The 19,816-nt window shown below is 32.8% G+C and overlaps 1 pseudogene; it reads left to right on the top strand.

The window, feature by feature from the left end:
* Positions 1-17,026: 17,026 nt before the first annotated feature.
* LOC107606036 (protein FAR1-RELATED SEQUENCE 5-like) lies at positions 17,027-19,379 on the top strand (annotated as a pseudogene).
* Positions 19,380-19,816: the final 437 nt, after the last annotated feature.

The following is a 19,816-nucleotide window of genomic DNA, read 5'->3' as shown; positions in this document are numbered from 1 at the left end:
CTTGTTCAGATTCATATTATTTTATCCATCATATCTTAGTCACATACTAGCTCTTCTTGTTGGTTAATATCATCGTCCTCATAGTATTACTCATCAATCTCAATGTCCGTAAATATACCTGACATCTTCAAAATTTACCAATGAAAAAAATTTCAGTACACTTCCTATAACACTAAAATCATTTTTACTTATCATTTAAAAAAATATCATTTTCTAAAATTCTATTTTTCAACTTTAATTTTTCAAATATGATTATTTTTATTTAGGGCGAGTTAGCCGCATTCTATATTTTTTATAGAGTTCGCCTGACCTCACGAACTCTATAATTTTTATAGAGTTTGCCTAAACTCGACAAATTTCACTCGAATTTTTTTCAAAACCAACGAAACTCAAATTTTTGCCATTATCATCGTCTACAAGAGTACACAAAAATACATCAATAACAAGCATGACTTTTTCAACATTAATGGCAACCATTATCAAATAAAAATACTATCTAGAATAAACTAGTAAAATGGTATCCCTGCACGCTCTAGTCGAAATCCTCCATTCATATATTTTCTTTTGCACAACCATTATCATCGTCTATAGAAATACACAGATACACGGGAATAAGGCATATTTAACCAAGATTTTTTCTCATTATAAATTAAAAAAAAAAACTATTATTTCTCCAATATTTTTGTGTACTCCTATGTACTCTAGAGACGATGATAATGGTTGTCATTGTCTATTGTGAAGTTTAAGAACTTGAGTTAGCCATTTTTTTGAATTTGAAGTGAAGTTCGTCAGGGTTAGCCAAATTCTATAAAAATTATAGTGCGGCGAACTTACTTTGCATAAAAAAAACTCGTATTTGGGGATTAAAATTGAAAAATGAGGTTTTCGAAAATAATAATTTAATGAGGGGTAACAGAACCAATTGATTGAATTAACTAAACCTAAATTGCTTTGATGATTTCAATCGATTGGGTAATATGACCAATCGATTGAATAAGAAAAATCCCACATGCCTTGCAAAAAATTCAATCGATTGAAGTTTGGGAAGCTTGAATTTCAATCGATTGGTTTGTGCATCCAATCGATTGAATTTTTAACAAACACGATTTTTCTAACCCAATACGTATGTAATTGGATCAATGATAAAATTATGATCGATTAAGATTGTAAAATATTTATTACGATTAATGGAAGATCTAATTTATTATTGTTTTAGTTTTTGATTCTCAATAAATATAATAGATGAATAATAAAAAAATAATTTATAAAATAAAAAATAAATTTTATAATTAAATAATATATAAAGGACTAATTTATAATTAAAATTAAATAAAGACTATTTAACCGTTATTAAAAAATTTAAAAAATATGTTTTGTTATAGAACCATTTAATGGTCCAAACGTTTCTGGGCCATTGAATCTTTTGCCTGAAAAGTTGAAAAAAAGTTATTATTTTTTATATTTTAAATTTATTTGGGGCAAAAGCTAGTGTACTCCAGATAAAGTAGAGAGTGCAGCACTCTTTAAGAGTTAACCTACTATCAAAATTTATCAGATAAATTAAATTTATTTATTATTTTTTTATTGTCATGGGCTGAACAAACAATTGACACAGACAAAAAAACTAATCCCCTCTTTCAAACACCAGAAAAGTACTCAAAAATTTGGAACTCCTTTATTACTCTGTTATTAGCGATGTGATGTCTTCAAACATCTTTACTGCTGGCGGTGCTTCCACTATCGTTGGCCAGCGATATATTTAAACGTTCTTGAACCCACTCCCTTTCACTTTTGCCATGAATGACCTTTCAAGCTCGAAAAATCGCTGCCATGGAAGAGGACCGTTGTTGGCTGACTAACTACAAACGTAAAAACTGATCCTAGAGAAGAATCCTTGTCTCCGTGAAAGCGCCATGACTCCATTAATTTTAAAATACTAATTTACACTTATAAATTATTTAAAATTCTTTGATTGCATTAAAATTTAAAAATATTAATTTAATATTAAAATAAAATTTAATCTTTAAAAAAATTAAAATACTCATTTTGAATAAAAATTAAAATACTCTTTTGAGAATAAATATTTTTAATTATATTAAAATTATAAATTTAAACTTAAAAAAAAAACTAAAATACGCTTGTAATTAACTTTTATAAAAACACAACAACGTCTGAATGTTACTAAAAATACTAAAGTAATTTTATAAGAACTAATTCGTATTATTTAATTATATTAGAAATTAAAAATTTAAAAACTAATATTGGAAATAATAAAATACTCATTTAAAATTAAAGTTATTTAATTATGTTTAAAATTTTGTATTATAATTTTAAAATATTAAAATATTCCTTTACAAAAGAATATATTTAACTATTTTTGTTTGTTTTATTCTTTATATTTATTTTAATAAAAAAGATATTAAGATATAACTCAATCTTATACACATTTTACACTAAATATAACACAAAGAATTCTTCATTGCGGCATCAGTTTTGACAGCTGGTTCTAATGATCCCTATGGTGTTCTAGGTGTCTATCTCAGTTCAAATGATCAACATAGAATGGCTCAGTTTGCTTAATTAACTTCAGTCACGCAACAGTTTGATGGTAAGGTTGTGTTAATGGGTGATTTTAATGCTATTTCTAGTCAATTGGAGAAAGCAGGTGGGGGTGCTAAATCTCCTTCTTCTATCGAAACCTTTAACAGTTTTATTGATGATAATTCTCTTATTGATATTGGTATGGTCGGAAGACCATTCACTTGGTCAAATAGACGGAGGGGTGATGAGTTGATACAGGAAAGACTGGACCGATTCTTGGTAGGAGTTGATTGGCAGCAACTCTATCCCAATGCAACGGTTCTTAGACTGTCAGAATCAGGCTCGGATCACTCCCCTCTTCTCTTAGACTCTAATCCGAGAACTGAAAGATCTAAACGCCGATTCAAATTCCAAGAAAGATGGTGTTCCAATGATGAAATAAGGCATATTGTTAGAGAGGTTTGGCACGAACAGATTGATGGTTTAGCCATGTATATCCTAACTCAAAAACTAAAGCATTGTCGACATAAGATTGTCAGATGGCAGCAAGAATACATATCTAATTCGAAGGTGGAGATTGATTTACTACAGTCTGAATTAGAGGAACTTCGTTTAGCAGGAATTCATGAAGGCGACATCATTTCAGAAATAGAGGACAAACTTGAAAAAGCATTGCAAAATGAGGAATCTTATTGGAAAGATAAGTCTAGAGTCAAATGGCTCAAATCTGGCGATCAGAATACAGCTTTCTTCCATCAGAAATTTAGAAATCAAACCCAAAGGAATAGAATTTGGCAACTAACTGGCAGTGACGGTGAAGTGGCTACTTCAAATGCTGGTATTGCTTCTGTGGCTGAATCTTATTTCAAGGACATCTTTTCCTCCACTTGTCATGAGAACCCTGAACCTTTGTTTACTGATTTTGAACCTAAGGTTACAGCTCACATGAACCGTAGGCTTCAAAGACCGGTGACTATGGAGGAAGTGAAACGTGCAACATTTAGCATTCATCCCCAAAGTGCTCCAGGAGATGATGGTATGACAGCAAAATTTTTTCAAAGCTTCTGGAACATACTTAGTGGTGATGTGTTTCGAGCAGTTAAGAGCTTCTTTTCAGGGGACAGAATTTTGAAGGGTTTTAATCACACTCAGATCTGTCTTATTCCCAAGATTTCTGATGCTAAAGATATGACTCAGGTAAGACCAATAAGCCTATCTTCAGTCTTTTACAAGATTATCTCCAAAGTATTTGTACATAGACTTCAGGGTATGATGAATATACTAATTAGCCCTATGCAGAGTGCTTTTATTAAAGGCAGATTAATCTCTGATAATATCCTAATTGCTCACGAGTGTATGCATTACTTGAAGAACAAAAAAAGGGGACTCGAAAATGAAATGGCGCTAAAACTAGATATGAGTAAGGCATATGATAGGGTGGAATGGCACTTTCTTTGGTTTATATTGGAGAAGTTTGGTTTTGACTCCCGGTGGATCATGTGGATTCGAGAATTAGTGACAACTGTTTCTTATTCTGTTATTGTGGAAGGACAACCTTATGGTTTCTTCAAACCAAATAGAGGTATTCGACAAGGAGATCCTCTATCTCCCTATCTTTTTCTTTTCTGTGCAGAAGGTCTCTCCTTCTTGCTACACAAGGCAGAATAAAACAGACTAATTCAGGGTCTTCAGATACATAGGCGATGTCCCAAGGTCAACCACCTCCTCTTTGCTGATGATTCCATCTTATTCTGTAAGGCTAATCCTGAAGCATGTTCAAATATCCTGCATTTATTGAATTCTTATGAAAGCATCAGTGGCCAGAGGGTAAATCTTAATAAATCTGCTGTATTCTTTAGCCACAACACTCCCTCCACTACTCGTACACTACTGGCTAACTCTATGAATATTAATCATATTGGGGCTCAGGATAAATACCTTGGTTTGCCTTCTACAGTCTCTAAATCGAAAAAGGCTTCTTTTAGTATGATCAAAGAAAAGGTTCGGAAAAGAATCCATGGGTGGAAGTGCAATCTTTTATCGTCAGGTGGTAGACACGTATTGCTTAAGGCAGTGGGAGAAGCTATTCCTATTTATACATTGTCTTGCTTCAAGTTGCCTGATGGTTTAATCTCGGAAATTCACTCTCTACTTTCTCAGTTCTGGTGGGGACAAAAAGGTTCTGAAAGGCAGATGGCTTGGATTAGCTGGGACACTATGACTCGCTCACGAAAAGAAGGAGGCCTTGGATTTAAAGATCTCAGAATCCAAAATCTGGCACTTTTAGGCAAACAGTTTTGGCGACTTGTAACACAACCTACTTCCTTATTATCCAAAATCCTAAGAGGTAAATACTTTAGCAATGGTAATGCTATAACGGCAGAAATTGGAGTCTTACCTTCTTGGAGATTGAGGAGCATACTAGAAGGCCGAAAGATTGTTGAAAAAGGTCTTAATTGGGCTGTGGGTACTGGAGAGAATATCCGAACCTTTGAGGATCCTTGGATGCCTCCTCCGTATCCTTTAAAGATTTCTGACATGCCAAATAAACAAGCTATCTCTAAGTTGGTTCCAAGAGTTAAAGATCTAATTACTGAAGATAGGAATTGGAATTAGAATCTTATTCAAGAATTATTTCCCTAAGACGTTGCAAACAGGATTTTGTCAGTTAAAATTCAGCAGAGTAGGGACAAATTGCAATGGGATTTGAACAAATCCAAACAATATGATACAGCTTCAGGTTACAGAATTGGCTATTTATTTTACCATCCGCCTCTGGAGCTTTGCCCTAATTATATGCAACAGAAAAAGCCGTGGATTGATCTATGAAAGTTGAACTTGCCTCACAAAATTAAGCTATTTATCTGGAAAGCTCTCCATGGCCGGCTCCCGGTGCTTACTCAGATTCATCACCGCATCCCATCTATATCACCAATATGCCGCTGCTGTCATGAAGCAACCGAAACAGTCACTCATTGTTTGATCGATTGCTCTAGAATTAAAGATGTATGGTCTCAGAGTTATTTTCGTAACTGTCTTCCCCCTCAAAGTCCTAACGACTTTTGGACATGGTGGATTGCATCAACAGAGATGCTTAACCCGTTGAAGAATGCTGACCATAATCCTCAATTACTTGCCATCATTTGCTGGAACTGCTGGAAAGCTCGCAACCAGTTGATTTTTGAAGGTTCTACTTCAATGGCGTCTGCCATTCTAGCAAGCTCTGTCAAGTTGCTCCGTGAAATCCAAAGAACTCCCAGTTTAGGTCGTCATCTCCATGAGGCAAGCTCTTAGTTGCATTCAATTTGATTTATCATTCTTTCTTCTTTAAGATTTTTTTCGTTTTTCGACCACGCACCGTTGGATGAATACCTTCAGTGTAATGTTTTTGGAAAATCCCCACCTTTTATTATGCTGTCCTGCTTTTGGACATCTTTGTATTTCATTTTTCAATAATTAATGAAATATAACCTACTATCTTCTGAAAAAAAAAAAAGAATTATGTAATTTATGTCGTCTTTCAGTTTTTATCTTCCAGCTCTCAGTATATAATTTTATTTATATTTAAGAAGTTACGTTTAGCTTTAGATAGATAAATAACTAATGAAATTATTATTATTATTATTATTGTTTGCTTTTTACCTAAGTATAATATATATATTAATTAAATTTATATAATACAAAATTTTTTATCATTGTGTTTTTTTTAGAATAAAATACGTAATTAAATTAAATCCAAAATAATATTACACAATTCACCCAAAAAGAGAAACGTTACATGGATCACTCCGGTGCATATTTCTATTTAAATCGAATGAGATGCATTCGGTTTATAAATCCCCATAGTAACGTATGCAAATCGAATTAGTTAGAGTCGATTAATATTGTTTTAGGTTTGGTTTAATTATACATTTTATACTTATATTTAATAGTATAATTTTATTTCATACAAAATAAAATTATTATATGTTTATTTTTTAAGTGAGTATATATATTTTTTAATTAAATTTATATAATACAAAATCTTTTATCATTGTCTTCATATTTAATGTTATAATTTTGTTTCACAAAAAATAAAATTATTATATATTTGTTTGCTTTTTACGTGATATATATATATATATATATATATATATTAATTAAATTTATATAACACAATCTTTTATCATTGTGTTCATATTTAATATTATAATTTTTTTACACAAAATAAAATTGATTTAAATTTTAATATTATATACATAATATATATTTAATATTATTTTTTCTAAGGTTCTAATATATCTTTTTTTTTATTTAGTGTATGAATTTTCAACTTATTTCTTATGTATTATTTATTTTAATTCTAAAATCCAGTAATTTTTTTTTGTACAGACATGTTATAATTAATATTTATATGCTATTTTTTTGTTTTGAACTTTAGTCCAATATCTAAAATTTACAAAAAAAAAATTTTAAATTTTATAAAAAAAGTGGTTAACTTGATTAACAGGTTGCCTTTTTAAATTCAGACTAAGAATGATCAAATTTAGATTGTTTAAAGTTGTTTGTTTTAAGGTTTGGGCTCAAAATTTTTTCCTTTAAGTTAGTGATTTATTTTATTTATTAGAATAGAATAAAAAATTCGGGTGAGTCTAATTTTTGGACGGTCTAAAGTGAATTTAATTTGGAATTTTTAAAAAAATCTTATTAGCACAAAAAAAATTCTCTATTGTAATTAGCTTGAGAATTTCCTTTGCATTTCTTCCACGAGTTCTATGAGACTATGACAGCAGCATAAATGGCATCCGACGATGAAGATTCATTCTTAAAAATTAGCAAGTTTCGGGCGTCTCATATCTTCCAGATGATCATGACGAAAAAGAAAGAGCAAGACTATAGGAGGTATGACCAAGGTTGCGAGAACCGGACCGGTCAATAAACCAGTCAAGTAACTGGTTTATTGGTTCAATGGTTCAACCGAGGTCGAACTGTGGTTGAACCGGTTTAATTAAATATAACATAAAATTATTAAAAATTCAAAGTGGTATATATTGTGAGATAAGGTGCAGAGCAATTAAAGCATTGTATGAATTAAAATTGGTGGAAGCTTGGTTCTTTCATTTAAGTTTCTCAATCTTCATGTATATATAACACATTAGCAACTTCTAAGCTTGGTCAAACAATATCAGTTCCAGATATAATAGAAGATAATGATCCATTATAGGCTACCTAAATTTGAGGCCACAAATTTTAGTATAGTGCAGGGAGAAAAAGAAATCAGTATAGTCTTCAATTTGAACAAGAAGAAGCAATTCCACAGCACAGTAAGAAGCTCAGAATACACAAAAACTGAACAATTAAATTAACTAAACAAAAAAACACAATATAAAAGCATGAATAACCTTTATAAATTAGGTTTCCATTCCTGAATTTTCCATTTTCATAAATTAGGTAATCTTTTTGTTCTTTATTTCTTAACTTCATTCTCTTTTCCTATGAATAAACTATCTCCTTGTCTGAACTTCATCCAACCCTTATTTTAAAGCCATATAGTAAATCTAATGCAGAATTGTAGCAATGTTTCTCTTTTGAATCAATGACAGCAAAAAAACAATTTACCAAAATAACAAGGAAAACAGATTGGATTTATAACCCAATCTCAGTAGAATTAATTCAATATCAATCTCAGCAAATATAATCTCAGCATAATTAATAAATTAAACTTAAAAAAAGTAAATTTATAACTCAATCTTAGCAGAATTAATTCAACATCAACTGACTGAATTCAAATAAAACTTCAGAAAATGAATATCTCAAAACTCAGCAGAATCATCAATAATTTATCATATGTATATTCAAAACAAAATAAAGAAGAAAACAATGTAATACAATTACAACAAATTGAACATTATTGAAGAGGATAAAGGGGAGGTTTTACGTTATCTGGATTGCCAGTGAAGGAGAGGAAAAGACAGCATAGAGCCAGCGAGATAGAGAAATTCAAATTGGGAATTTTGGTAACGTGAAACAGAAAAGCGACGACAGTGAGACACGGTGCGGAGCAGAGAGGCAGCGACGACAAGACTGGCGGGGAGACGAGAAGGGGCCACAGCCAAAAACGACGAGGAGGTGAGAAGAAGAAACGACACGGCAAGGAGGGGAGAAGCAGTGACGACCCACGGCGAGGAGTGGAGAAGCGGCAACGACCAACGGTGAAGAGCAAAGAAGCAGCGACAAAGAGAGCTCGGACAGAAAAACGGCGATGCCAACAACAGCCCCGAACCGATCTTAGCTTCTGGCGACGCGAGGAGCAGAGCAGAATGAAAGGGGAGATGGTGATGGTGGCTCTAATAGGGTTTCGCCGTTTAGGAGAATTTAGGGTTGGTGAGTAGGGCTGGAAGTGAGTCAAGCCAGCTCATGAGCCAGCTCGAGCTCGACTCATTAACAGCTCGATAAGCTAAGCTCGTGAGCTGGTGAGCCAAGCTTGAGCCTGAAATTGAGCTCATAAATTAAATGAGCCGAGCTTGAGCTTGGATAAGCTCAACTCATTAGCTCGTGAGCTGGCTCAATTATATATATATATATATATATATATATATATATATATATATTATAACAAACTTAATTATTTAATATTTATATTTATTTTTTACATATAATTTTAATATAAGACATAAATAAAAAATTTATAATTTATTGATAGATAAACAATATATAAAATTGATCTTTTCAAATATTTTTAAAAATATATAAGTTATAATTTATTGATATAAAATTATAGATTATGTATTTATGTTTCTCTTATTTGAGCCAGCTCGTGAGCTCGTGCCAGCTCGTGAGCTTTTGGTGAGTCGAGCTTGAGCTTAAGAAATAAGCTCGATTGTTAATGAGCCGAGCCGTGAGCCAAGCTCAATTTTCGTGAGCCGAGCTTGAGCTTGGTCTAGCTCGACTCAGCTCGGCTCACTTCCAGCCCTATTGGTGAGGGTGTGTTTGTTAGAGAAAGAAAGGGGATAACTCAGCATTGGGTTTTTGTTTTTTCTCTGGAATCAAAACGGCGCCGTTTTGATTGTTGGATCAGCGAACCGAGACTTGAAGAAACCCGGCCGGTTCGCTCGGTTTGCCGGTTAACCACCGGTTTTGTAGAACGGTTCTAGAGGCTAATCGAACCGGCTAAATGACCGGTTCCCGGTTAATCCGGTCGAACCAGCCGGTCCGGTCCGATTTTCAGAACCTTGGGTATGACGAAATAGATGCGGTGGACAGGCGACGACTCAGCAGAACGGTGTGTAGACATGACTAATAGAGATACTGATGGATTGGATCATATACGTAAATCTGCGGTAAATATTCGCATCCGATCCGAAAATTGTGGATACGATTCGATCTGTACTTTTTACAGATCAGATCGCGGATATCAGCTTTACATCCGCGTATTCGATCCGCGGATCCACAGATCTGCATAATAATAATTAAAAAAAGTAAATATATATATTTTGTATTATATTTATATGTTTGTACGTTTTAGTTAGTAGTTATTATTCATATATTATTTTATTTTATATTTGTTATTTAGAAAAAAATTGATTAAAAATATTTTAAGAATAAATAGGTTTAAAAGTGTGAAAGAAACATGTTTATTGAACTTCTTTTACATAGAAATATGATTAAAAAGAGAATGTCCAATTATGCGGATATACTCGATATCCAATGCGATCCGATCCGCAAATGTGCGGATTGGATCGAATCTGACACTAAATAATGCGGATATCATATCCAATCCGATCCAATCCGATCTGTGTATACCCTAATTACTAAGAAAAATTAAAATTTAGGATTTGTACATTTTAGATAAAAGAAATGAATGGAAATTTGCAAGGAATTAAAAATGAAAAGGAGGATTAAAATAGAATTTTCATAAAGAGTTTGTTTTTTGTAAGATTTTATGGAATTTTAAAATTCCTAACAACAGAGAACTATTATAACATCTACCAATTAAAATTATAAATTTAATAATAATTAATTATTTACTTTATTACTTTATAGTTCTTTTCATTTTAGAGAATTTTTTTTTTTCATACGAAAAATTTATCTTAATGTAAAAATACATTTATAAGTTATAGGCCTTAGATTGTTTTAAATGATTGGGATAAAATCACCTCTTTTAAAAATAGCATGTGCCTAGTCATAAAAAAAAAAAAAAAATAGCATGTGACCAACATCTCCAATAAATGACCTGTTACTAGCTATTGTTCAATCAACACTATTATTATTGGAAAAAAAAAATTTATTCTGACCTAATCCTTTTGACATCACTCTTCGCCTCTTCAATCCCTTTACAAGTTCTCCAAGTAAAATAAGAAATACTTTATCTTTTCTATTTATCCCAAGTAAAAGAAAGAAAGTTGTACCTGTAATCTTATTTTATTTTCAACGCCACAAACTTATACTTTAATTTCAATACAGAGGGGGGAGTACTTCTACATGATTCCAATCTTTTTTAAAGACGTTGTTTGTAGTCGATTTTTTAATTATATGAAGTTTTTTTTTATAGTTATGTGAAATTTAATTAATTACTTTATAAAAATTTTGTTAAACTAATTAAATTTAATTAATTTTCTACACATATTAAATAGAATTAAAAAAAAAAAGTAAAACTACATTCAGAAACAAAAAATAAAAAACTATGTGTATGATATCAGATATGGCTCGAATCATAGTTGTCAGAACCGAACTGGTGAGGTTATTGGGTCACTGGATTACTGGTTCAATCGGTGGGTCACTGGTCGAACCGATTAACCCGGTATAATTAAATAATTATGTAAAATTTAATTTTTTTAATATAAGTATTTTTATTTTATTTTTATAAAAATAATTATCATTTTCAAATTTTAATATTTTATTAATTAATTTATATTTATTGTATTATTATATTATTATAAGTAAAAACTTACATACAGTTAATTTTCATGTGAAGTTGATATTTAAAAACAGTTAGATAATTTGACAAGTTTAACTAAATATCATCTAACGATTTTCAACTATCAACTTCATATAATAACAATTGCATGTGAGTCTTTACATATTATTATATACTACAAGTATTTATTGAAAAAATAATATTAATAGATATTATATAATCATGAAAAGAAAAAATAAATTATGATTAATAATTTTTTTTATCTTTTTAATATATATATATATATATATATATTTTAATAAAATTTATATTTAAATAAAATATAATTGATTTAAAAATTAATGACTTTAAAATTAAAATTAATTGAATATAAGTAAATAGAAAATTGCTATATGTATTATAATTTGGATATGTATTAGTCAAAAGCAATGTAGCTTGGTGGTCAAATTGTTCTTCTTGCAACCTTGGAGTGAGGAGTTTGAACCCTATGTGAGTTATTTTGGAAAATTTTTCAAAAATCACACAGCTTTGACACCTGCCTTCAGTTGGGACCAACCGGTTCGGTTCGGTCTGAATTTGACCGATTTTAACCGGTTCGTTACAGGTTCAACCGGTTCGTTTCGATTCTCTGTCTTGAACGATCCTAATCTCGGACCGGATCGATACAGGATCCGGTTTACCGGTCGAACCGGCCGGTCCGGTCCGGTTTTTACAACTATGACTCGAATAGTTATCTTCTTCTTTAGACGAGTTTTTCTTTATAAAGATTAATATCTCTTTTTTAATGCTGGAATAATTTCTTTTTTAATCAAGTTACTCGTTGTACATTCAATTGTTGTAGCCGTTTGGCATTAAAGAGGAAATTCTTCCATTTTTAATATGATATATAATAATGTGCGACAATTTCCTTTTGTATTTGATCTGATTTTTGTTTATGATTGAATTAATCATCAATTGTTTATGTTTGAATAATGATAAATAGCTAATCTTTGACGTCAATCCTACAATGTTCACAAGAAAATAAGTTATAATAAAAAATTATAAATTATGTTTGTCATTACAAGATAATTTATTAATTCTTGATTTAACACATACAAGATTTTGTGATAGATGGTCATAATCAAAATTATAGTGATAAACTGAAGGTGTTTATTTCATTGTTCTGAAAATCGAATCGGATCGGTCGGTTTAACTGGATTAACCGGAAATCGATCATCTAACCGGTTCAGTTGAAGTGTAAAATCGTTTGGCAGAAAACCGGTGAAAAAACTGGTCGAACCGGCGGTTAATCGGTGAACCGTTTGAACCGAACAGTTTTTTTCCGGTTTTCAATTAAAAAAATAAAAAAAATAAAAAATATATAAACCCTTTACCCTCCCCCATTTTCTCTCTCTCACTCACGTACAAGACCCACCCCCTTCCTCTCTCTCTCCACTCCACGGAACCCTAGCCCCCTTTTCTTTCTTCCTCCAGCCAACAACAGCAGAAGCCACCGCCCAATGCCCAACGCCGTCATCTCCGACGAACTCGTCTCTTCAGCCAGCGTCCAGCCTCGTCGTTGCCGATCCTCTTCTCCTGGATCCCATGCTTCTCCTCGCGTCGCTAGGTCTCGTCGCGGAACGGATAGAGGGTGCTGTCGCCGCTGGGTGGAACTGACCGTGGTGGCATCAAGAATCGTTGCCTCTGGAAGGTGAAGGTATACTCGTCGCTGTCATCGTTTCTCTTCCCCTCACCGTCGTCTCTCTCTGTCGCTGTCGAGCCCTCTCTCTGTCTTCGTCGTCGTTGGCCACCCTCTGTGCCTGAGCTCACTTCCCCTCTTCCATCGCCATCACTTGGTTCCTCCTTCGCCGCCGGTCTTCAATTTAATTTTGCTTGTTTTTGTAATTTTATTTGGGTTCTGATTTCTGATTCTAAGTTTACTAATTTCTTCTTAGCTTGAGTTTATGAATTTCTAAGTTTGTAAGCAGATCCCTTCCCTGCTTCAGTTTTCAGTTTTAGGAGTTAATTGCTATTTTTTTGGATTTGATATGTTGATTGTTGCTTGTTTGTCTGGGTTAATTGTTGTTCTTCATTGCTGTCTTCTGCATTTAATTTCTGTTGATTGCTGCTGTCTTTTGCTTTTTAGCTTTTAATTTTATTCATTAAATGAATTAATCAAGTTTTTTTTATTCTGTTTTTGTTCTGTTTTTAATTTGTTACTGCAATTTGATTTCATAATATTTTTATAATTCTGTTTGTTCAAAATTTAAATTATGATTATGTTTGTTCAAAATTTAAATTATGATTATGTTTGCAAATTCAATGGTTAGTGGTTATTACTGTGTTTCAATTGTTTGTTATTTTTTATTATTAAGTTATAGATTGAAATTTTAAATTTTAAATTTTATTAGGTTAAATTTTATTGAAATTTAAATATTTAAAATTATATATTAAATTTTTAATAATTTTATTTAATATTTAATTAAACCGGTTGAACCCCGGTTAAATCCTGGTCGAACCATTAAACCAGTGAACCAGTCACCTCACCGGTTTATTGACCGGTCCGGTTCTCGCAACCTTGGTTTATTTCGGTATGATGATAAATTCATGCGTACCGATATGTTTAAAATATGGACAAATAACAATAAGTTATGTAAAATTTATTTTCCACCTTAGTACCTAATTTTATTTTAAAAATGTATATATTAGGCCATGGATTCCTTACTCCTACTTTTTTATAGGAATATCATTAACCTGCATCAAAATAATTACAAAATATACCCCTTTTTTTTAAAAAAAATTACTAATTAGATTTTGATCCCTCAAAGTTTTAGTTTTTTAATTTTTTCCCTTTTTCTTTCTTATTTCAGATTAGAAGCATTCAGAGAAGAGAATGTTTGTTACGTTTTTCATCCAATTTCAATTCCTGCCTTTATCTCATCCTCTTCATCTGCTGTAAATCTCGTTCGCATATCCTTGCTGCCGTAACACGCCTCCGCAGCCGCCGCAACCTGCTGTTGCCGCCGCGCAAGACGCTTCCCCCTCCATCACGCAAGACGCTGCCTCAATGCTTGGAGGTTAGTTAATCATTATGCCTTTTCAATTCATGGATCCCTTTTCTTCCTCTCCCTCTGTCATTAAAAAATCTAAATACTGGCTTGCATTTTCGGCTACTGTCTCGCCACTCGGTTTTAGCACTTACTATGTATCTAAAGCTAAACAAGCAGGTTAATCCTCATGGGTAATCCAATTCTCAGAACATGATGAGTCATGCTTATAAAAGCAACTAAGAAAAACTTTTTTTATGTGATAACTGATAAAATTATTATTTTTACTGCTATTGCAGCTACTATTTCAGAGACAAATACACCTTACAAATCAAGGAATCAGAAGGATACAATTGAAGTTGGTCCAGGAAACTTGAAACTGATTTATTCCGAGAAGGAAGAAAAACTCACTGAATACATCAACAGCAAAAGCAAGGTATGCAATTTGGATGGAACCTTACTTTTCCACTTCATTCCCTTACATTTGTCACTTTGAAAATCTAGTATATCATTGTACATAGATACAATTTATATCCAAATACATTGATCTAAGAATTTACTAGATGTTCAAATTGTGCGGTTTTTTAATGTTTTGTTATTTGCTTACTGAATATTGTATCCTAAATTGGTATTTGAATAATTTGTTCAAGTAGTTAGTAGTTGAGTTCAAGTTGTTAGTATCTGAATACTATATTATGAAAGTGTGGGTTGAATCGAAAAAGAGATTTCCTTCAATGCAGTGTAGACATCTAAAATTAAATTGTATTCATTGTAATTAAGAACTCAACTACTTTTCATAATATTTTCGATTTTCTTGATATATCTGATACATATCTTAACTAGAGATACTTGATGTGCTTGTGCTAAACAAAAAGAGCATTTTTTTTATGATAATGCCTGTGATTGAATTTTTATGCAACTTTATTAACATATTTTGTATGAAGCTAGCTTTCACCTTAACTTTTGTGATTTTTATGTTTAATATTCTTTATCTTTGCTTTAATATTTCCGGTTGAATTGTTAACTGTTTGTAAATTTGTTGAACACTGCAAATTCTTGTATATGACCTTATTATGTTTGATTACTATCTACTTCCCATTCCTTTCCCCATTATATATTTTACTATGATGCTTACGCTAACTTCTCATTTGTTAATTTTCACTTAGTAAAGGCTTTCCACTGGCAATAAATGCATAAAAGTCTAATATTAAAGGGTCCATACCAACCTCATAAAAGAATAGAAGTAAATATTCAATATACTATTTATGTACATATAAGGATAAATGCCTAAAGACCAATAAGCGCGTGTAAGCAAACTTTGCGGGATTCTCAAAGGGAAACAATGTGTTCTTCGGTGGCCGCGAGACGCGAAGAATTTGTGACATGAGATCAGAAATATAGATAGATTGATAGACAGAGGATATATACTCATTATTATTTTTTTTGTCCTTTGCACCCACCGCATCCATAGCTGGCATTGACATATTATATACAATATTATATTGCCTTTTATGTCAATACCCGTCTACTGCTTCTGTTGAATGTGTAATGGGAACAAATGAAAAGTTTAAGCATCTATGGATGAAATTTGACCAAGTTAGAGTCCATTCTTTTTTTTTATACTCATTTGATCTGTGTAGCTACTAGATTTTTCTTTTTTATTAATTGTGAATTTGTGATGTAATTGTGTAGCTAAAGTAGTAGTGACTGGATTTTGTTGTACGATGTATTTTAAGCTTCTGTTATAATAAATAAAGTTGACAGAGAAATCCCAATGCATTTCTTTGAGATAAAACTTAGAGTTTGATTTGCTGAAGATTCGAGGTATAATTCTTGAGTTTTTTGGGATTTTACTGAGGCAGCATTATGCTAAGATACATACTCACATGTAATGTCTTATCGGTAAGGTTATAAAAATTCGATAAGTAGAAGTTCAAAAGTTCAATTGAAATTCAATTTAGGTATAATAAAATAATATATTTATATATAAAATGTATAATTTAAAAAAATGATTGTTTATTTATTATTTTAAATCGGTTAGTTATTAAAAAATTATACAAGTTTGATTGGTTAACTAATTTTGATAGATTTTTTTTTTTAATTTTTGATCAATTTTTTGTCAAGTAATTTTTATTTTGAACCGGACTCGGGGTTAGAGGGTAGTATATACTTTTGGTGGGGGGGGGGATGTCCCTCTCCCCAAAAATAAAAATTTGAGTGTATAAAAGCCTTTACTTTGTTCTTGTGTTTCTATTTTTACTCTTCTAATTCCACCATTAGATTTTGGATTCACGCTTCTTCATTTTTCCCCTTAATACAATAAATGAAACTTGTGTCCAATTCCATGATTCCTAAGATTGACACTGTTGGATTGTTTTTAATTTTAAAAGATTGTGATTTATGATGGCTGGTACTCGGTGTGTGGACGATATCAAGTTCAATGGTTCTACTTCTACCATTACTATTTGGTCTCTATTTTAAAAATATTTGTTCTTACCATGTTGGGCAATTTATATACAAACTTAAGTTTCATTTTGAATTGTATATTAGTGTTTAGGAAGTAATGGGTCAGGAATTTTCTCATGAGGGAGTTAGTAGCGAGCATATATCATATGATCAGGATGAGCAGGAGGAAGACATGGAAGAGGAAGTTGACGTGGATTATATGGATGAGGACGACTCAAATGTGGAACCAATGTTCGATTATCACGGCTTTGATGAAGGGTATAACATTGACTCACTCAAAGACATTGGGATGATTGAATTTTGGAACATCAAGGACGAAGATGTATGTCATTTTCACATTTTTGATGTCGACATTGCATTTGAGTTCTACAATAGATATGCAAGGACAAGAGGCTTTAGTGCTCGGAAGAACAGGACTAGGAAGAGTCGTGCGGGCGTACTTAAGTTGAAGAATTTTGTATGTCATTGTGAAGGATTTAGACCGCAAAATAATTATGGCATTGAAAACTTTAAGAGAAAACCTACTCCCGAGACAAGGTGTGGCTGCAGTGCAATGATGGAGATTCGTCTAGATGCACCTAGTGATCGTTGGTTTATTTCTTATTTTTCTGATGAACACAATCATCCGCTTCTGGATCCTTGTTTGACTGGATTGCTTCGTGGGCATAGATTCATGTCCGAGGCTAATATTGGCCACATGATTAACATGAAAAAAGGGTGGAATTAGTGTTGGACAGATATATCGGGCATTAGCGAATCAGGCAGGTGGCTACGAGTATCTCTCTTTCACGCAAAGGAACATGTACAATAAAATAGCAAAGCAAAGGCACCAGTTAGCTGGTGATGCATATGCAGCTTTGAAGTATCTAGAAGATCAAGCAACAAATGACCATTCTCTCTATTTTAATCATCACATGGATGCCGATGGTACTTTGCGCAATTTATTCTAGTGCGATGGTATCAGTAGGGCAGATTACTCATTATTTGGCGATGTGATGGGTTTTGATGCTACCTATAAGAGGAATAAGTATATGTGTCCATTGGTGGTATTTTCTGGTATCAATCATCACAATCAAACAATTATCTTTGCTGCTGTTTTAATTTGCGATGAGGAAAAAGACACATATAGGTGGTTGCTACAACAACTGAAGGTGGCAATGAATGGGAAACCACATGTTTCGGTTATCACGGATGGTGATCTATCAATGAAGTTCGCCATTGAAAAAGAGTTTCCTAATGCACATCATAGATTATATGCATGGCATCTGATTCGCAATGCAACTAGTAACATTGGCAAGCCCCAGTTTACCTCCATGTTTAAAAAGTGTATGCTATGTGACTTTGAAATTGATGTATTTCGTCAAAAGTGGTTTGAAATGGTAGAGGGATTTGGTGTAGAAAACAAGAATTGGGTCCTAGATATGTATAAAAAGAGACATTCATGGGCAACTGCACATATAAGAGGGAAGTTTTTTGCTGGTTTTCGGACTACTTCTCGGTGCGAGGGATTAAACTCAATCATTGCAAAGTATGTCAATTCAAGGCACAATCTGGTTGAGTTCATTCAACGCTTTAATCGATGTGTCGACCATATAAGGTGGAAAGAGGTCCAGGCTGACCTCACATCTGTGAATGGGAGACCCAGTATGCAAACCTATTTTCAACAGTTAGAGAGGAGTGCTGCCAATGTTTACACCCTATCAGTATTTTATATGTTCCAACCAATCTTTGTACAAGCTGCATCAATGAAGGTAATAAATATGAAGCAAACTGGCTCTTATGTGATTTACTCTATCGGTTTGGACCGAATGCCAAATGAGATGTGGCGTGTATTCTGTTGTGACATTGAGATGGAATTCAATTGTTCATGTATAAGAATGGAATCATTTGGCATACCTTGTGAACACATAGTTTGCGTGTTGGTGCATGAAGATATAGAAGAGTTGCCAAGGTCATTAGTCTTGCCTCGGTGGACCAAGACTGCCAAAGTAGGTTTGCAAAATGCAGTCGGATTTCAGTGGGATTCTTTGATGCTAAGTCAATATGGTTGTTTGATGGATTGGTTTAGACAACTAGCCAACTTTGCTTGTCAAGATAACAAGAGATTTATCTTTACACGGGAAATGGCTATGAATTTGTTGAAACAATTTAAGGAGGAAGATGCAGCACAAAAAGAGTTGGTCAATGATGCAGATAGTGTAAGAGATGATGTGCAAGTGAATGCTTTTGGAACTGGGCTTGCAACCAATGATCTGGGACATAGTATGCCAAGGGACCCAAAAAAATGTAGGATAAAAGGGGGGCTTCATAGTCCAATAAAAGAAAACATCGATGTGGACAGTGTGGCATGGAGGGCCACAATCGAACAACTTGTCGTGTTCGTCGTGGCATTTCACAGTTAGAAGGCCGTGGAAATGACGCATTTGATAATGACTTGGATGATCACATGAACATTGAAGATGATTCACTAGTAAGTATTTTTACCAATGAGGTATGACACTATTTTAATTGCTACTTATTAGCTAGTACTAATGATATTATATTGCTGATATTGTAGGTATATGATGAGAGTATTTCGTACAATAGCAATGAAGTGCTGTAATAAGGTATAGTTAATGGTTTAAGTTACTGGTATTCTCTAATTTTTATTTTATTTGGGATTGAGGTTTGTACTCTTGTTATGGCTTGATGCTAGTTTATGTTGAATCCTTTCATGGTTCTTTTGCCTTCAGGGAGTGATTGCCAAGAAGAGTTCACAGAGGTGGCAAAGACTCGAAATTCATCCCAAAAAGATATCGGGTGGAGTGAGGGGCTCATTCGGTAGTGTTAGTGATTGCTAATTCATAGATGGGTAAATCGAATTGGGGAATTTGCTTTGCATTCTCTT

This window comes from Arachis ipaensis, chromosome B1, assembly GCF_059453495.1.
Source record: "Arachis ipaensis isolate K30076 ecotype BB chromosome B1, ASM5945349v1, whole genome shotgun sequence".
Classification (NCBI taxonomy): Eukaryota; Viridiplantae; Streptophyta; class Magnoliopsida; order Fabales; family Fabaceae; genus Arachis; species Arachis ipaensis.
This window is presented reverse-complemented; position numbering and strand designations above follow the sequence as displayed.